Below are 13589 nucleotides of genomic sequence, written 5' to 3' on the forward strand. Positions count from 1 at the left end.
GGTCAGGGGTGGCGGAGTCAGCAGCAGCGACAGCGTCTGTGAGACCAGGATGGCGAAGTGAAGCAAGGCGGTGCGGTGAGGAGTGAGGTTCCCACAGATCACGGTGCAAGCAGGGGTTCGGGGGTGGCGGTGGCGGCCATCGTCATCGGGGAGACCAGGGTTGCGGAGCGAGATGCGGACGGTGCCTTCTGCAGGGCTGTCAGGACACAGAGCCAGCGACGGATTCAGTTGCGTTTCCCTTCTCTGTGGCTACTGAAACAGCTGTTCCAGAAGTGGTACCCAGAGGTTGGTAAAGACTTTGCAGTCCCTGAGACTTCAGAACAGGAGGCAAGCTTTACTTCAGGCCCTGGGAGATACTCAGCACAAGTAAAGAAAGCTCAGTCCAGTCCCTTCACTGCCCAAGTCAGAAGCAGCAACTGCAGGCCAACCCAACAAAGCAACAACACAGCAAAGGGTAAGTACTCATCCCGGCAGCTCTTCCAGCTCTTCTTCTTGGCAGGTTCCTTGATTCCAGTTCTAAAATTCTGGAGTCTGGGCCCCAATATTTATACTCAAAATGTTAAAAAGGGTTCCAAAGACAACCGGTAACCAAAGACCCTTTTATGTTGCCCGGCGGTATCGCCTCTATGACCCACCGATATTAATCAAATGAAGAAGCAGGCGCTGGAGACTGGAAGGCAGGAAACGAGGATTTTATTCTCTCCGGAGGAGAACACATCAATTCAGACAGCAAGTATCGTCACGAGGTGCTCTAACCACATCTCTGAGGCCTGGCCTCTTATACTAGGGTTTATGACCTTTATTGCACATAACACATTCTCGCAATACTTTAGTACTTGAAAGAACATCCTCGGGATCTCCCCTTCAGACCCGTTCCCACATACATTTACAGTTGGATTCCCCACCCCGGTCACAACAGGTGATGGTTGTCGCACAGCAGGGCATTCCGCCGATTCACGGAATGCATGGGGTTGGTCGGATCTCATGGGGTGGGGGCTTTGATCGATTCGGGGGTCTTTTGATGGGGAGGGGAAGCTTCCTACTGTACGGGGTAATAAACAGTATCCGCAGAGCCAGGTGGCGGCCTGGGAACAGGGAAGACAAACGGGGACACAGGAAAAGGGGGTTTGCATCAAAAGGGTTTGAGGCCATGAAAGGAATGAGGGGAGGTGTCGCGCTGGGAACAGGATGGGATTCCGTGGTGAAGCTGCGCTGAAGAGGGGTTTATGACCCAAGGCATGAGAGAGCGGGGGTTGTCAGCGTGCGGGGGAATGCTTGCGAGGTTAAGAGAGAGAGACGCGCTGGCTATCAGCGAGGGGCAGGGAGGTCATGGTGCTCAAAAAAAAAATGGCTACCGCTTACGCGCACGAATGGGCTTGGAAAAGGGGCAAGATGGCGCCGATAATGTTCACCAAGTTTGTACTTATTTTCCACAGTCCTCCCTTTAACATTTCCAAGACATCTTGCTGGCCTATTTCCTATCTACACCTATATGCAGCGATCATAAGTAAGGGAGAGGGGATTTAGGCGAAAGAACTGTACATAAACATCACATTATAAACATCATATTGAAAAATCTCATCATTTAGTAGGCGGGTTCATCGTTAAGTTGGTTGCAGAAAAAGTCATCGTAATGCAATATCAGACTAGAATTATGTAGCGAGGGCGTTGGGTACAGATCATAGAATAAGAACTGGTAAGTTATCATATAAGTAAGTCCTTTTTGTATACGGCGGGTGCATAGTCAGTCCAATGGTGGTTGGGAGAGAAATGAGATACAGTAAAAAAAATATATATATGTCAGAGTTCTCGTTGTCCTTTGTCGTCTTCTGTCGGCACTGTTGAGCACCTGGATTACCTATCAACAGAAATGTTCATGTGGATTGAGTCGTTGGGGGTCTGCGGGTAGGGGTGCATTCTGTTTGGTTTTCGTCAGACCTCGTAGGAGGAATGCGTTACGGTTTTGGAGCAGGTGCATCTTCTTCCGCAATGCAGAGCATAGATTTGCAATGGAAAATGCAATTGTTCCAGAATTGTGAGATCTGTTCGTTTCTTGAGTCTCTGTGGTGGGCATTTCCTGTTGCTTCCATCATCTTCAAGGTGCTTGGTAGCGGGCAGAACCACAGACTTTGTTTATCTTTTCTTCGGGGGCGACCCTTGGTGGAGTTCTAGGTCACCGTTCTGGGATTTAACATAGTTCGTGGTCTACTTAGTCGGAGCTCCCTCCCTTCTGACGCAGAGAGTACTCTTCTCTGGGTAGCTCAGTAGGATTTGGAGGAACTTGGGAGTTCGGGTGGAAAGGTGCGGGTGTGAACAGTCCTTATGGTAGGTCGGAGGAGGAGGGGATGGAGCAAGGCCAAGTCGGGAACAAATCAGGGGGACGGAGGGTTTGCGACAGGCGGGTCCGTAGCCATGTTCAGAGAGCGGGGACTTTTTGGCACACGTTGATCATAGAGCAGGGGCTTCAGGTCAGCCCTTTCCTTAGCTTTGTTTGAAACAGTGCCCCGTCCTGCGACTCCTTACTGCTGTGGTCTCGCCTCGGCCTCCGTCGCTGATGTTCCACCATCCGCAGTCAGGCCGCGTGCTCCCACATCCGGTCTCTTTCCCCTCCGACAGTGATACCCTTAAATGAGTGTTGAAAAGACAGTCTTTAGAGATTTTGCAGAAAAAAGGTAATTACATAAATCTATTTTCTCTCCCAACACCAAGCACCTGGGGTAAGCACTCGCTACATTTGAGATTTTTGCGGCTAACGTATAAACAATTGATGATGGATTTGCTGGATTCCTTACAACTTCCTTTTGTTGGCTAATTCTTTGACGCTTTGATGATTATTACGTTCATTTGTCATATGTCTATTATAGTAGATGTCAGTTCTTCTGGCAGAGACCCATTTCCCTAGTACGAGTCTTGCAAGGCTAGGCTGGTCTTCAGGGCCTTGTATTTTACAAAAAGTGCAACGTGCTATTCACCATAGTCTGATAGGCATCCTTCTGAGGGATGAACATAGGCTAAACAAGTCTTCATTACATCAAAACATCTTATTTTCAGCAAGGCTTACAGCAACAAGGTCTTTCGATTTTCGATCTAATTTTTAACTTTGCATACATCTTTCTAACTTTCTATATAAATCCTCGCAACCTGGTTACTACAAAAACTCGGGGGGTGGTTTGCGATAATTATTAAACTTATCCTCAGGGAAGGTGGGATTTTATGAAAAACGATTAGGAACACAGCGAATCGGAGCAAGGGGCGTTTTTCAAGTTCTCGTTCAGGGCAGCTGATACCAAACTGGGGGCATTTTGGGTAGATGGGGGTGTCTCGATCATTTGCTTACTGTTTGGGGTACGGGGACAATTTGGAATGGGGGTGGTCGCATTACCACAGACATATTTTATCATAGAAGCCACTGACAAATAGTTCCCTGGCTGTGGGTCAAATTTAGGGAACCTCAGTCGTCTTACCTGTCCCTTTCCTACTGGCCAATTTAAATTTCATCCATATTTAGCAGAAAAGGAGAGGTAGTAACGTGGTACCGATACAATTTTATTTAGGACAAATTTGTGCAAATACTTGTGGTATTTGGGGCCAATCAGGAGGTGCACCAGGTTCGCCAATTAGGTGCCAGTCGCTAGGAAGAGGGAAAGTGTGGAGGGGTGAAAGAGTGAGAGAGAGAGAGAGAGAGAGAGAAAGAGAGAAAGAGAGAGAGAGAGAGACAATAGGCAAAACAGTACACATGGGACATAGAGAATGACCGTGTATTGTTTGGGCTATTCAGTGCGTTACCCAACGTTAGACGTTTCGGGTCTGTGTTAGGATGTAAAAAGCATGCAGTTTTGGGACAGAAAAGCATTAGATCTAGTACAAAAAGGTCGTGCATTGGGTAGGGCGTCCTTTTTGTGTCGTCTTGCAGCGGTAGTCCGTTTTCATGCATCGGGCGTGATGTGGTTCCAGATCCCTTACGATACTCTAATCGGGATTCTAATGTAACCTGCAGAGGGAAAAAGGGGGAAAAAAGGGGAGGTAGGGGGACAACATTCGAACACATCAAATGTATGGGCACGAAAGTCCTTTACTTACCACATACTCGTACTTATCTCTTCGGGATATAATCCCTTAGGGTTTTGGTTTCCTAAAGTCATGGGGGCAGGCAATGTGATAGGTGGTTCATGGGGAGGTTCGAGGATGGCATTAAGGATCGTGTGTAGTGAAAACGCTAAAAAGGAATCAGAGGTGCCTAGCGTGAGGTACCCGGTTTTGTAGATGTATCCGGCCTTCGGGATCCTTAAATCATTCCCAAAGCTGTGAGGTTCTAAGACATATCAGTTCTTCGTTTTAACCCGGTACCTTAGTACCTTCGACCACCATATCTTAATAACATTTTATTAATCACCCCGCTTTACTTTACCCATTCTCAGAAGTCGAGGTCCTTCTTCATATGTTAGTCCCTGAGCTTAGTCGCATATTTTGGAGGCAACGTATCATACCTGGGATCCGATCATCAATCCGGGGCCGGACAACCATTTCTCGGATAACCTTGAAAAAAGAGCAGAACGGTTGCGCATAGAAAAACCCTCCCACCGATACCCGCATTTACAAAAGTATGCGATGCCTATCCGTAGCTTTTTAAGACCTTTATTTGTAGATTTATTCAGTACGTAAAATGTGAGAGCGCAATTCATATTTTGGCCTGACATGTCGTCGATGGAAGCACATACAGTGGGGGGTTATTTTGTAGCACAAGAACATGTAAAAAAGGTCTAATTAATTATTTGCAAGTAACCAAAAACATTTCATTGCGTGACGAAGGAATCAGGGGCATTTCAGTTCATAAATGGAAACACAGTCAAGCTCATCGTAATCACATTTCCTAGATGTAAACCGCGGGTGTGCATCATAAGCGACGTTATGTATCAGTTACAACAAATATCAAAAATAAATTGTTCATTGAAATCAACATTTTACGGAACCCTTCTTAAATGTTCGCCAAGTGAACCCTCCTCCCTTTAACATCGAGTGCGCAATGGTTCGTATATATATATATATATATCTTAGTACATCAAGTTTCATTAGCTAAGGAACACCACGAGGCATCCGTTAGTTTCCATTGATACCGGCGCCATTTTGGGCGAGGCCGGCTTAATCCGGAAGTAGCATCAAAGGAAAAAAAATGTCCCCGACGATTGGCGGTTGGACCAGGGTCCCTTTCGGCAGTTCAAAAAACTGTGCTAGCAGAGGGGCTGGTGGTGTGGACCGTCAATCAAGAGAGGGAGGGGGTAGAGTCTTTCTTACCGGGTCATGTTGATGTTCAGCCGGAACTTACTCGAGTTTGTTAGCCCATAATGTTCCTGGGTGGTTCAGACGGAAGCTGATGCAGACACGAGAGCACCGCCATCTTGTTGCTAAGCCGTGGTTATTTCATTTGAGATCAATGCAACTGTTCCTCACCGGAAGCCTGAAGGGGCCGAGGGCTCTTGGGACTTTGGTAGAATCTTCAAAGTCGAGGGGATGTTTGTCGATGGTGGGGGCTTGCGCCCAGGTGGGCAAGTGCCCGAGTTGCAATTTCGGACAAAGTTACTCCAGCGGCCTAGACCCGCCTTTCGAGGGCCCAGACGCCATTTTGAGACCCTGTGGCAGCCACCTTTGCCGTATCCATCAGGAGTGGAAGAAAACTTCTTGTGATGGCGAAAGACAGAGCATCATGCGGCTGGAGCAGGACATTTTGGTTCGGGGCGCCAGGGTGCAGCAGTGGAGCCTTCATCTGGGGAGGTGAGGGAGGCTCACCCGTGCCGTCTCCCTCTCCCGGCGCATCCTACACCGTCCCTTGGAATCAGGGGCGCACATGATGACCACCCTACACCCCTGATTCCGACTCTTGGGGGACCACTGTACATCCGGTGCTCCGTAGATATGCCCGTCGGACATTGTATGTCCTGTGCTAAGGAAATATACCAGTCGGGCATTATGTGTCCTGTGCAGCGTAGGTATATGGCCGTCGCCCGGCTGGAGGACATCGGCGCCGGACTAGGGCAGGGAAGCCTCCTACCTGTGGAGGTGGAAGAGGCTCGTCCGCGTCGCCTCTTCCTCCCTGCCCACCCTGCATCCGTTCGATGGAGAAATTCGTGATGGCCGGACCAGGGGATACAAGGGAGGGGGTCATTTTCATCCGCCCCCTCCCTACTCGCGGTCCAGGGGACGCCATCCCTGGAAGGGTAGTATGGGAAGACCATTTCATTGCCTGCTGTGTGGAGTCTCCAGTACCTTCTCGCCAGCGATCTCTTTTGGCCCATGGTTGCTGGCAGGCCCCGCCCCACACGTGCTATGTGTTTCGGATGGGCGGGACCATCGAACTGTTACATTGGAAGACTTCCGGAGTGAGCATAATATGTTTTGTATTTTTCCTATTAGTAAAGTTTGTTTTTTTAGAGAGTTCTACTAGTTATTCTATTTACTGTTGGTTGTGTGTTTTACCGTAATTAAATCCTAAGTTATATAATAGACGCTTGGCTTTCTTGAGTCTTTTCTCTAACGGGGGGTTGTTTACACTGGTCTGTAATTGTGTTTGGTTTTTCAGAGTGGGGGAGCAACAGAGAGCAATCAGTCCCAGAACTCTAACATGTCATTAAAATTGGTCTGACGAAATCTGTGCCACCGAGCATAATCAAACGGGGTGGTCCTGTCTGTTCTGTCTGCACTAGTCTGATTGGTTTTTATCTCACGCCTTTTTCCTTTCTGTCGGTCTGTCCTTTCTGTCAACCCTCCATTCTTACCTATGCTTTGCAGAGTCGGACATTGGGTTTTCCAGTGCCCGAGACGTTTACAGAAAGCACATTGGTTTTGTTTTACATCTGTTCGTCCTGTGCATAGTGCCGGGGGATTACCTTCGGGTCGTCGTGTTCCGGGGTTGACTTGTCGGCACATCCCTCTACACCGTTCTCTTTCCATGTCTACTCCTTGGGACTGTGCCATTGCTGGCCCTTCCCTTTGCCTACTAGACGTTTGGAGGGTTGTCCGTCGTGTCCCCTCATCTTTTCTAAATTTGTCGCCTTCCCTTCGTCGTGTGGCTTCTTTGCGCCACATGCCGAGACTATCGAGCATAATAGGTGTTGTTTCATTCCTACGAAGGGCTATTTCTACCGTTTCTATTTTGTCAAGATCAAAGGATCCTCTCAGTGGCCACTGACTTTCTCGATCCTTTTTCGTATATTTATGCCATAGTTCACTGTAGGCTATAGCGATTAATCCATGCTTCATGAACATGTCCTTATTAGGGGTGCCTTCCAGCGGAGCCGGATGGTTCATCTCTAATAAGCGGTCCGGGCTAAACAGGCTACTAACCAGTGGGGAGAAGACAGGCATGACGGATCACAATGGGATAATAGTCAGCACTACCTATCTTATCACTGCGCGCAAAGACTAGATAGAATATTTCTATTCTACGTTGTTTGCACGTAGTGAATACCTCATGAACCAATTCTGAGCAATCAATGTTAGGTCAAAAATAAAAAATCAATATGGTCAATGGGGAGAATAAGTAGGCTCGCAAAGGTTCGCGTCACCTACCCTTTCACTATCTGTAAAGAGGGGACCTATTTTTCCCTGTTTGCAGACAGAGAATCTCCAGAAAACAATCTATAACAGTTAATCAATGGGGGGAAGGGGCAATTGTTCAGTGGGGGAGAAAGATAGGTCCGACGGGTGCGCACCTATCCTTCGCTGTTTATAAAGGGAGAGCCTGTTGTTTCTCCGTTTGTAGACAGTGAATCTCCAATAAATTAACAAAAAGTAATACTAGTATTTTCTCAACAATTATCAATCACGTTCAATTATCTATCACTTTCGCAATTCGTCGTGTTTACACGACCTTACCCGGACCGCATGGACCGTTTCTCGTCTTCCGAATCCAGCGCCCGATCGTCCTCTTCTCTTCGTACTTCTCGTGGCACTCCTGATGGTTCCCAGTCAGGACCGCAGATCACTCGAGAGAGGTCTGTTCGGAACCAGTGAAGTTCGGATGATCGGCTGTCAGACGAGGGTCTATCGGACAGGGTACCTTCCGATCGTTGCAGTCGTTCACTCTGTCGTCGGGACCTCTCCCACTGGATCCACGAGTCGCTGATGGGCCCCACGTTTGGGACGCCAATTGTTAAAAAGGGTTCCAAAGACAACCGGTAACCAAAGACCCTTTTATGTTGCCCGGCGGTATCGCCTCTATGACCCACCGATATTAATCAAATGAAGAAGCAGGCGCTGGAGACTGGAAGGCAGGAAACGAGGATTTTATTCTCTCCGGAGGAGAACACATCAATTCAGACAGCAAGTATCGTCACGAGGTGCTCTAACCACATCTCTGAGGCCTGGCCTCTTATACTAGGGTTTATGACCTTTATTGCACATAACACATTCTCGCAATACTTTAGTACTTGAAAGAACATCCTCGGAATCTCCCCTTCAGACCCGTTCCCACATACATTTACAGTTGGATTCCCCACCCCGGTCACAACAGGTGATGGTTGTCGCACAGCAGGGCATTCCGCCGATTCACGGAATGCATGGGGTTGGTCGGATCTCATGGGGTGGGGGCTTTGATCGATTCGGGGGTCTTTTGATGGGGAGGGGAAGCTTCCTACTGTACGGGGTAATAAACAGTATCCGCAGAGCCAGGTGGCGGCCTGGGAACAGGGAAGACAAACGGGGACACAGGAAAAGGGGGTTTGCATCAAAAGGGTTTGAGGCCATGAAAGGAATGAGGGGAGGTGTCGCGCTGGGAACAGGATGGGATTCCGTGGTGAAGCTGCGCTGAAGAGGGGTTTATGACCCAAGGCATGAGAGAGCGGGGGTTGTCAGCGTGCGGGGGAATGCTTGCGAGGTTAAGAGAGAGAGACGCGCTGGCTATCAGCGAGGGGCAGGGAGGTCATGGTGCTCAAAAAAAAAATGGCTACCGCTTACGCGCACGAATGGGCTTGGAAAAGGGGCAAGATGGCGCCGATAATGTTCACCAAGTTTGTACTTATTTTCCACAAAAATCCCTTTGTTCTCTCAGACAGAGAGTGTCTGTGCTTAGTCCAAACCTGTCATGCACGCACCTTGTTGTCTCAGGAGTGTCGTGGAATCCCGATGCTGAATACCCTTTTTCACCCCTATCACCCACGGGTGCTAGGTTATAACGCCAACACCCAAGAGGTGACCAGGGGGAAAACAGGGGAACAAAACAAGGATAGAGGGGTAAGACACTGTGCTCCACAATCTTCTCCAGAAAGAGACTCAGGTCAATCGTCTTCTCTCAGTCTGGTACTGCATGAAAACAAAACAGATATATAGTGAAAAAACAAACCCTCCCCCCGTCTTTCCTCTAATGGACTTATCTGTGTATTGTATACCTTCAGATTGTAGGAGAAGTGCAGATATCTGGGATATGGGAACTAGGGGCTGGCGTACAGAATAAATCACAATATATCTAATTCCTGTAATCAAGAAGAGACCGTAAGCATTAATGCTACAGCAATGAGACCAAACTAATGAGGGTTTTATAAGAGCTCACCTGTGATTATTAGGCATGTTGACCTACACAAATACCGAGCACCTTGCCACAACCGTGGCCATACCTTGTTTCACTCACAAGGTCGGACACGTGAAAACGAGCATAGACAACTAAGTGGAACCTCCACAAATCAATCAAAGATAACGTGGTGTGCACACAAAGCAGGCGAATGAATCCTTGCTTGCTGAACAACTATTAATGAAAAAGAACAAAGTAATAAGATAACACACAAGAAGCAAACAGCTTCAAGAACTCACGAGACGTCCGCCTAGCAAACGCAGAGGACGCCAAAAACACGGGCTTTCACCACTAGCTCCTCGGACGATCCCCACCGTGACCCGGAACGAAAGTCAGATTGCTAGCTAATTGCGAAGCCTTTCCGGTATTGTAAGGTGGGCCTAAAAGTCCTGGTGAGAACTACTGCGCATATGCATCTTTTGCTCATGCGCTCAAGGATAACAGTTTAAGTTTTGCCAACCATTGCCAACCCCGTACTTCAGATCGGTGGTGGCTGCGTGATACATATCGGAACGGCCATGAGGGCGGAACATAGGCAGGCATGACAGAACACCCCCCCACAACACCCCCCACTGGTAAGGGCTTGTGAGGGTATCTCCTGTGGAACGCCCTCACTGGGCGAGGTGCATGTACCCGGCTAGCCGGCTCCCAAGAGCGCTCTTCAATGCCATACCCTTTCCAATGTATGAGATATTGGAGCCGTAGTCTTACACGCCTAGAGTCAATGATAGCCCCTACTTCGTATTCATCACTAGCATCGATCAATGTGGGAATAGGGATAGTCAGAAGGCGAGTACCAAGCACAACAGGTTTTAACAAGGAAACATGGAATACAGGATGTATTTTCATAGATGGTGGTAAGGTTAACTTCATAGCCACTGGATTGATGACTTGTGCAACAGGAAAGGGACCCACGTATTTGGGTTTGAATTTACAAGATCCCTTCAATGTCAAATATTTGGTGGAAAGCCACACTTTGTCATCTTTCTGATGAGCAGGTTCTGTATGTCTATGTGCATCTGCCTTTTTTTTGTATTCAGTCTTAGCTATATCAAGATTGTCATGAATGTTACAATGCACTGTCTGAAGGTGGTTAACGAGGTCTTGCACAGCAGGAGTGTCACAGGGTTTTAATGGAGAGAAAGGTAAGACTCTAGGATGGAAACCATATGATCCATAAAAGGGTGTGAACAAGGTGGAAAAATGATGACTGTTGTTGTAAGACAATTCTGCCAACCAAACTAACTCATCCCATTCCTTCTGATCTTGTAAGAGTTGGCATCTAAGGAACTGCTCAAAACTTTGGTTCACCCTTTCGGTTTGCCCGTCTGTCTGATGGTGATGACTGGATGAGAGACGAACTTAGATATGTAGTGTGTTACATAATTGTCTCCAGAATCGTGATACAAATTGGGTTCCTCTATCAGTGATTAAAACTGATGGTAGTCCATGTAACCTGACTATGTTACATAAAAAGACCTTTGCCAATACGGTATATGTAGACAGGCTTTTCAAAGGGATGAAATGTGCAGTTTTCGTGAACATGTCTACTACAACAAGGAGTGTGGTGTTCCCCCCTTTAGTACATGGTAGCTCCACTATAAAGTCCATGGATACGGTGTGCCATGGTGCAGGAGGAGTTGGAATAGGATGTAATAACCCCACTAACCCTTCATGTGATATCTTACCCTGAGCACATACATGACATGTCTTTACGTACTGTTGTACATCACTGGCCAGATGAGGCCACCAACAATACCTCTTCACCAATTCCAGCGTTCTTTTACATCCTGGATGTCCTGCAACACCATGTGAATGACACATGACACCATTCCAAGACCTGTTTCTGAAGGGGTAACGTCGGGACAAACAACCCGCCCTGGACATAATGTAGACCTGCCTTAACAAGGGACGGCTGTTGTTCCAACATGGTTTGCAATGAAGGGTCTTGTTGGGCGATCTTTACTTGCAATAAGAAGTCTTCTTCTTTGGTGAGTACCCCTATGATCTTTTGGGGACCCATGATACAGGGAGGCTTGTCTTCAAGGGGGAAAGGCTCAAATCCTAGACGAGATAGAGCGTCCACCTTTCCGTTCTGTTTACCAGCCCTAAAATGGATAACGAAATCATATTTACTAAAGAACTGTGTCCATCTAAGTTGTCTCATGGACAATGCTCTGGCAGTCTTTAGGTACTGTAAGTTGCGATGGTCAGTTAGAACAGTTACCGTGTGGTATGTACCCAATAGATATTGTCGCCACTCTTACAGGACTTTCTTGATAGCAAGAAGTTCCTTTTCCCCCACAGCGTAATTGACTTCAGCAGGTGTGAGTTTGTGCGAGTAATAGGCAACTAGATGTAGCTCCCCTGTAACCGGAGCAGCTTGAGAAAGGATTCCCCCCACTGCCACTTGAGATGCATCAACCTCAACTACAAAAGGGCTCTTAGGATCGGGATGTTTCAGGATGGGGGCTTGGATGAAAGCTTTCTTCAAGAAGGTAAACGCCCTATCAGCTTCCTCAGACCACAAAAAGGGGGTTCCCTTACGTAACAAAAGGGTGATTGGAGCAACAACCTCCGAAAAGCGATGGATGAAGCGTCTGTAGAAGTTGGAAAATCCTATAAACTGTTGAACCTCTTTCACGCTTTTAGGAGGTGGCCATTGTAACACAGCATTTATCTTTTGGGAGTCCATACGCAGCCCTTGAGCTGACGCGATATACCCCAGAAAGGCAACCTGATGACGATGGAAAAAACATTTATCCAATTTACAAAATAGATGATTTTCTGTAGCTCTCGTAACACTGTCTGGACGTGTACAATGTGTTCATGCAGGGTCTTGGAATAAATAAGTAGGTCATCAATATAAGCAATTACGCTTTTGTCAAGATACTCCTTCAGCACCTCATTGATGAAATATTGAAAGGTTGAAGGAGCATTACAAAGCCCAAAGGGCATAACTAAATACTCATACAGTCCAAATTTGGTACAGAATGCCGTTTTCCACTCATCTCCATCTTTGACGCGAACAAGGTGGTATGCTCCACGGAGATCTAATTTCGTGAACCATTTAGCGTCTTTAATCTGGTCTAACAAAGAGGAGATGAGTGGCAAAGGGTATCTATTCTTGATTGTGATGGCATTCAGTGATCTGTAATCTATACAACACCTTAAGTCTCCCTCCCGTTTAGGAATAAAAAAAAGAGCCGATGATGCAGTGAATCTGGAAGACCGAATGTACCCTAACTCTAGCATTGTATCGAGGTATTCTTTTAAATATTGATTTTCCTTTTCTGTTAAGTAGTACACCCTGCTTGTTGGTATACGAGCTCCTGGCTGTAAATCTATTTGGAAATTGTATACCCTATGGGGAGGTAGGATGGTAGCTTATTCCTTGTTAAAGACTAAACTGTACTCCTGATACTCAGAAGGTAAGACAGTGTCAGGTTGTTCTAGAGTGCATTTCTCTTCTGGAGATACGGAGACTAATGTATTTGCTTTCTGCCTAGGTGCTTCAGTAACGGGCTCTATATGCCTGTGGTTTTCAGTACTAGCTTCCTTGATATGAAGACTGCACTCGTCTTTGAACCTAATACAGTTTTGCTGCCAATCAATTAGGGGATTGTGTAGTCGCAACCAAGGGAGTCCTAACACCACAGGGAACTGAGGAGATTCAATTAAATCAAAAGCGAGTGTTTCCCAGTGGGTGATGGCGACATACAACTCCAAAAGAATGGTAGAATGAGTGATCGGTCCAGATTTCAAAGGACTCCCATCTATGGTATAAACGTCCTCAGTAACACTCTTTTGTACTTCAGGAATAGAATGGGCAGCAGCCCATTGTCTGTCCATAAAATTTCCTGAGGCCCCTGAATCTATCATGATTGGTTGTTCTACGGAATGGTCATGCCAAATCAGTGTAGAAGGGACAAAAAAAGTCTGTTATTTGCCAGCAAAGAGGAGACCATATGACTGAAAGGACCCGAGGGTGCGGTCTCTGTTAACCTCGGGTCGGCAAGTTTTCCGCCTT

Source organism: Lissotriton vulgaris, chromosome 9, assembly GCF_964263255.1.
Source record: "Lissotriton vulgaris chromosome 9, aLisVul1.2, whole genome shotgun sequence".
NCBI lineage: Eukaryota > Metazoa > Chordata > Amphibia > Caudata > Salamandridae > Lissotriton > Lissotriton vulgaris.